This window comes from Penaeus monodon, chromosome 6 (genome assembly GCF_015228065.2).
Source record: "Penaeus monodon isolate SGIC_2016 chromosome 6, NSTDA_Pmon_1, whole genome shotgun sequence".
Lineage (NCBI taxonomy): Eukaryota > Metazoa > Arthropoda > Malacostraca > Decapoda > Penaeidae > Penaeus > Penaeus monodon.
In genome coordinates this window covers 13,588,936-13,596,435 of record NC_051391.1, presented here as the reverse complement: position 1 = coordinate 13,596,435, position 7,500 = coordinate 13,588,936, and the positions used below count along the sequence as shown (strand labels likewise).

At 34.0% G+C, this 7,500-nt stretch overlaps 1 pseudogene; it reads left to right on the top strand.

The window, feature by feature from the left end:
- The first annotated feature begins 7,431 nt into the window (after positions 1 to 7,431).
- Positions 7,432 to 7,500, top strand: part of LOC119574249 — a 9,891-nt pseudogene continuing 9,822 nt past the window's right edge.

Sequence of the window (7,500 nt, the reverse complement as noted above, 5' to 3'; positions counted from 1 at the left end):
TATCATTACTATCATTTTTATTGCTATTATTAGCTTTAACCCCATTACATATCACACTTTTTTTTAATTATTGTTTCGTCTCATCACATTATCATTACCATCCCATGCTGTTGTTATTTTTTTATAATTATTAATATCATTATTATTATTCTTTTAGTTATCATCATTATTGTCGATGTCATTATTGTTATTATCATCACGATTTTCTTACCCTTTTTCTTATTTATTTCACTACTACTATTATTGTTATTATTACTATTATCATTCCATTATCATCATTACCATTATTCAAGTATTTTTTATTATTTTCATTATTATTATTACTACTACTACTACTACAACAACTACTGCTAATATTACTATTCTTCTTCTCCTTTTCATTATTACTGTTTTTATTATTAATATCACTATCATTATTATTATCATTAAGTATCACTATCATTAATATTATTATTATTATGTTTATTGACATTGTTATCATTACCATTATTATTAGTAGTACTATTATTGCTATTACCATCATCATTATAGATATTAGTAATAGTTTGTGTGTGGGGGTGGGGGCGTGCGCGAGTGTGTATATGTGTGTGTAGGATTCATTGTAAGAGTAACAGCAAAGGGAAGCGTAGTAAAACACATGAATATGCCGAAGGCCTTTTCACTTTATTGTTTCTGCAAGAAACAATAAAACGAAAAAGCCTTCGGCATATTCGTGATTTCTTTTTCTTCCATTCGGTTTTATACTTGCGCGTGTGCGTGCGTGCGTGCGTGCGTGTGTGTGTGTGTGTGTGTGTGTATGTGTGTGTGTGTGTATGTGTTTGTTTATGCGTTCCTGTTGTTTGTGTGTATGTGTGTGTGTGTGTGCATGTTTATCTATGAAGGTGTGTGTTTATGCTCACGCGCTTGTGTGTATGCGTGTGTTGTGTGTGTGGGTATATGTGCAATAAACTCATGTTAAACCCATTTTCTTTCAGATATTTCCTGACATATAACATCTCCCAGCATTACCACAGCTGCTAGTGCTTTCACCCTAAATCTTAGTATCTGATCTGTATCTTCTGCCTGATCAGTTTGTCTTCTGATATAAATATAACACTAACCTTAACTATGGTCTGGTTATTGTCAATATCTCGATGAAAATATTCTCAAAATCGTCGTCTTTTCATACCTCCTTGGTTCATGCTATTGGATTATTACCATGTCCAATGAAATACATGTTTGTTCATATTTATGTTTTTTATGTGCTGAAATATTGCATTCCCACACACACACACCACACAAAACACACACACACACACACACACCCAAACACACCCCAAAACACACACCCCCCACACCAAACCACACATATATTGTATTTTGATAATTATAATATTTACCATTCATTTATTTTCTTTAAAGGATTTATCTCTATTTACCAAACGTATGCTCTCAGTCGACAACGCCCGTGTCGATGCCAACGCTGCAGCCCTCACCATCGGCGAGGGTCCGACCCTGTGAATATTCATACACATGGACGCGCACATACACAGAAATAAACACATATCTGTCTACACCTACACACACAAACGTCACTCACTCACTCACTCGCTCTCTCTCTCTCACTCACTCACTCACTCACTCACTCACTCACCACCAACTTCTCCTCTTACTCACTCTCACTTTCTCCCTCTTTCTCTCTCTCTTTCACTCACTCACTCACACTCACTCCACTCATCACTTCCCAACTCACTCATTTCCCCCCTCACTCCCTCAATCACATCCATTCACTTCACCCCCCTCACACCACCCCACCCCACCCCCACACTCCACTCCACCCAACCACTCCACTCCACCACGGCACTTTTTTTACTGTATTGCGTATCTTGATATGCCATCCCTGCGTCGAACTTCCCGCAACCACTAACAACCCGGCCGCACACATGCTATATGTATTGTAAGTTACCCGCACCGCTTGAACTGCCCTTTTTAAAAAAGATCACGTGTCTCTTTCACCCCACCAATTTAATCGGTTTGGCTCGTCTCCCCGGTTCGCCTCGGGGGTGAGTCCTATGTGAATAATTTTGATGGATCCCCTTCTGACAGCATGTTTGTTTTGGTTATGGAGTCTACATTTCAGACAACTTTCTACGGGTCATTAGTGTCATTCTTCCTATAAATGCCAGTTTTGGTGTTATAATTACCATTATTGTTCATCCGCTATAGGATCGCTATTGATATATATAGTGGGAATATGATATTTCATTTTATCATCATCATATTTCATTTTATCATCATTATCATATCATATTAGTTTGGTCATATTCGGAAAACAGTCAGTCTTTTGGAACCTCATGTTATTATCATTATTAATGCCGTTGTTGTCAGTAATTTTATTATCTTATTATTACTAATCATATTGACATTGCTGTTAATATATTTATCATTAGAACTATTATTATTAAAATAATCACCATTATATTTAAATTATAAATAAGAAAAGATTATTCTTATTTATACCATTATCATTATTATCTTATATTCGTTTTTGTCACTAATATAATTTACATTTTCGTTATTATTAATATATAATTGTCAGTCACATTAAACATTATTATCATTGATTATGTTTATAATTATCATTACAATCAGTAGCATCATTGTTACTCTCACACTTTCTCTGCATTCATTTTATCTACCTATATAATTAAATAAAATTATTTTTGTATCATCTTAACGGTTTGCTGGTGATTGCAGGCAAAAAATTCCTACATACGATGAAAAACCAGTGAAATAATTTTTTTCGGGGGGGGGTTCCTTTTTTGATTTCCATGTCTTATTGAAAAATTACGAAAATGCTGCACAAAGCTGCCTTCTCTTTTATATGCTAATTCTGCACATTAGATGCAAAACGTGCCCACGTCCATCTTGGTGTGATTGCTGTCTGACCAGCGTGCAGATTGGGGAAACAAAAAATATCAAATTTTAAAAAAAAAAAATCCTACTCATCTTATATGTTAGATATTATAAACTCATCAGCTCGAATACGAATAGAGCTGAAGCGATTTCGGTGTAAAATAACCACGATTCTCTGCCTTTTTCTTTTTTTTTTCTTTAGCACTCGAGTACTAATAAATTTGGATTAAGCACGAACAGAGGCAGATCGGAGGGACAGTCCCAATGCCGTTGCAAAAATCTTTTGGGGGGGGGGGAAGGCCGGGAAACACGGGTGGTAGGCTATTTTTCCCCTTTTTTTTTGCCTTATTTTTTTGGGCCTTTTTGGTTTTGTCACGAGGCATGCGAGTACCACGTGACGTCCCTCCTTCTATGGGGATGATAGTAGTCTTGATATTTCAGGTGCATTTTCCTCGTTTGTGAATCAGTGGGAAGTTCCCTTTGCATATCGTACGTGGTTAATACTCCCACTTTGGCCATTCAACAGGGTATTGAATCTTTTCATCAATGATAAATAACTATCTAATACCGCACATACCCCCAATCACACGCCTACATATATTGCACCCCCCCAAAACACCCTATCACACAAAAACATTTAAGGCAAAAACTCTTGTTTTATTATTGATGATCCTGGTTTTATCGACTTATTTTCCATATTCCACGTCCAGATCAAGCAACAACCTTCCTTCACGGACCACATTCCTCGCACTTTACATTCACAAAATTCCACGACAAGGGGAGGGCCCGCGGCGAGGTGGGCGATGGGGAACTTCGGCATTCTTTTCCTTGAGTCCAGGGGCCCTGTGCGGACCGTCCTTCACACCCAACACCAAAAACCACCACGCACCACCACCCACACACACACACACCCACACCCCACACCACCCCCCACACAACCACACACACACACACACACACACACACACACACCCAAAACACACACACCCACACATACATACATGTGTGTCTATATATTCATATAAAATATATATATATATATAATATTTTATATATTAAAAAATTGTGTTGTGTGGTGTGTGTGTGTGTTTTTGTGGTTTTAATGTGTGTTTTGTGTGTTGTGTGTATGTGTGTGTGTGTGTGTGGTGTGCGTGTGTGTGAGTGTGTGTGGTTTTGTGTGTGTGTGTTATGTTTTGTGTGTTTTGTGTTGTAATTTTTTATTATTATTATAAAATATTATTTATAAATTCCAGCAAACATACCTGTATATGCATATATTCATATATGTATGTGTAAATTTTGTACAGATGTATGTGTATATATTATTAGTATATATATATATTAGTATTATTATTATAATATTTATATAAATATATAGTATGTTTGGGGGTTTATGTGTGTGTGTGTGTGTGTGTGTGTGTGTGTGGTGTGTGTGTGTGTGTGTGTGTGGTGTGTGTGTGTTTGTGTGGTTTGCGTATGCGTGTGTTTTATTATGTATGTATGATGTATGTATGGATGTATTATGTATGTAGTATGTTTAATGTAAATTTTGTTTTTTTTACACATACAAAGAATATTAAAAAAAATGATAAAAAAAATAAATAAAAAATTATATTATATATATAATATATATATATTATAATTTCATATTTTTTCATGCTTTATATGCATCAAATATATTCATATATATGAATTATCACTCACTAAACATATACTTAGATACCTCTATATTTTAAGCCTATACGCACGCGGGCACACACCAACACACACACACCACCCCACACACCACACACACCCACCCCACACCACACAAAAACACACACACACACACCACACACCACCCCACACACACACACACCCCAACACACACCACCACACACACCACAAAGCACAACTTATTATCATATATATATACCATGTAAAACTTAAAAAATATATATTTTATATATATATATATATTATTATAATTAATATATTATATAATATTTTATTTCATTATAATTATTATATATATATTTATATTATTATTATAATATATATATAATATATTTGTGTGTTGTTTGTTTTTTGGGGGGGGGGGGGGGGGTGGTGTATTTATATTTAACTGTCAAACAAAATTCTCTAATACTTTTTTCCATCTCTGAAAAAACTGGAAAACAATTTGCTTTGTGTTGACGGGGAAGGGGCGGGGATTTGGGTGAACCTCCCTTTCGGGCCTTTTTTTAAAAAATGAAAAAACTAAAGATTGAATTTAAATAAATTTTATTCCTGTGTGAAAACCCTCTCTTTGGTCGCGTGCTGTTAAATTCCACTGAAATTTGTTATATAGAAGGTAAAAGACGTTGCTTTTTTAGTAGAAAGTTGTGTTTGTTATTTTAAACTTTTTTGGTTGTTACGCTTTTTTCAGTACTTTTCTCTTTATTTGTCTGTTTCTTTGTACCATGTAATTTAGAATAAGGGAGCATTAAAAAGTGCCCGTTTTTTTTCTTTTTTCCTCTTTAAAAAAAAACAAATCTTTATCATTTTACATGAAAAATTAGATGAAAAAAGATGTTTCACAGTAAAAAAAGCACCTTAAAAAATTGAAAATTGGTGAAGGTGAAGACATAATTCCATTTCTGATAGAGTGGGGTTATTTTATTATGTATCTCAAACCCCCTATATTGAAACGGATCTTAACTGTTTCTATCTGGTTGAACGTTTGTTTTTGGTAGGATTTTCTGTGGTTAATATTTATATTATATTTATGGGTTTTGATAGTAATTGTGGCTTATTTTATATTATTTTATACTAGATGATGTTTTATATATTCTCCACTGGTTATTATATTATATGTATTTCCTTGTACTTTCGGGAAAAATTGACTGGTGTGTCATTTATATGACTGACCCTAGAAGGATTTCATGATTTGCTGGTTTTTTAACAAGGGTGAGAGAAAAATCAGATGGATAAATCAAAAAAAGGGAAAATATAAAAAACCCTTACCCTGTTTTTTTTTGGCTATTCAAATGAAGGAATTTAGTTTTAAATTTCCCAGGGACACTTAGGCCAGTGAAATTTTAAACCCTTTTTTCTTAGTTTTCTTTCTGTTAATATGTGAACCCCTTTTGATGCTCAAACCTACGTTTTTTTTGGGTTTCCCTCAGTTCCTTTGTTTTGTTTTCGAGTTTAAAAATTTATTTTTTATTTCTAAATTGTAAATTTCCCAAATGTGTTTCTAAAAAAATTTGCTATTCTATATATTATTAAAAACTAGAATAGAGTCTTATTTTTCCCCAAAATTTTATATTTTTGTGTACCATTGAAAATTAAAACCCCGGACGTTTTCAAATGGCAGCTCACCTCCTGTTTCATGGACAACGCCCAACCTCGCTCCTGCTTCCTCATGCCTTGTTGACAAATGTGGGTCTAGTGAGACCTTACACTTTCATTGATGTATTTCCACTATTTGATATTCTCAGTTTTGTCTTCTTTTTATGGGAAATTATAACATTTTTGATATAATAATTTTTTTTTTTAATTTTGTGCGGGAGTTACAAGTGGGCACTAATGAGAAATGAATAATCATTAATTGTAAGTATGTATTTTGATCTAATTTAAGCTGACTGAATTAACCAAGTTTCATCGATTCATTTTTGTGTTCTCCCAAAAAAGTGTAGCTGCTTACCTTTTTGTGTTTTAAAATGATGGTTATAAAAACATGTTTATGGAATTGTAGATCATGATTCTTAAAACTTTTGCTTCTCTGCCCCCATTTTAAATTTAATAATAAAAAAATTGATTTATGGAATGACAGCGAATGACAGCGATTGAGAATTTGTATGTATGAATCAAATTGAAAATTGTTTATGGAATGTGAAATTTCTTGGTGAGTTATTGTCTCAATTTTATTTTGCTGAATATGAATATATGGACTTTGCTGGAATGCTGAAGATATGCAGATCACATTGATGCTTGATCACATCTGAAACAAGGCTTATTTTTATGATTGCATTACAGCAGCAGTGTCATAAAAGAGGAATTGATCAGGCTATTGATTCTGTGCACTTTACCTTATGCCATGTTGTCTCCGTCAGAAACCCATGTTACTTGCATGATACTTAGAAAGATGTATACATATAAACTCCAGATTAAAGATTTTTTGGGCCTGTATTAATAAAAAAAAAGATATTGGTATTATTGCAGCTGTAACACTGGGGAAATAAATTTATGAAGTAGAATTCCCACACAAAAAGCAATCTTGCCTTGTCCTATTCTAGCCATAGTAATATAATATGTCTCTTTCTATTCTAGTCTGATCAGTGGTAACCATTCTTGAAAATATTTCCTATGTTTCTAGCCAGGGTGGGTTCAGTGTGTCTGGGACTGACCTTGTTATTTGACATATGAATGATTTTTCCTACAGGTCCTTTGTCTTTTCTCTGATTAATAAGGATGTTAGCTTTAGGAAGTATGCATACTTTGACTATTTTGTTTCTTCATTTTGCAAAAATGTTATGACTTGAGACAGTCTGATATTATTTATTTGTTCACAGAATGCAGACTGCATCGATTCTCTCCATGAAGGACCTTGTAGTTCCAACCCCCACTTGAAGGCTGTGATCT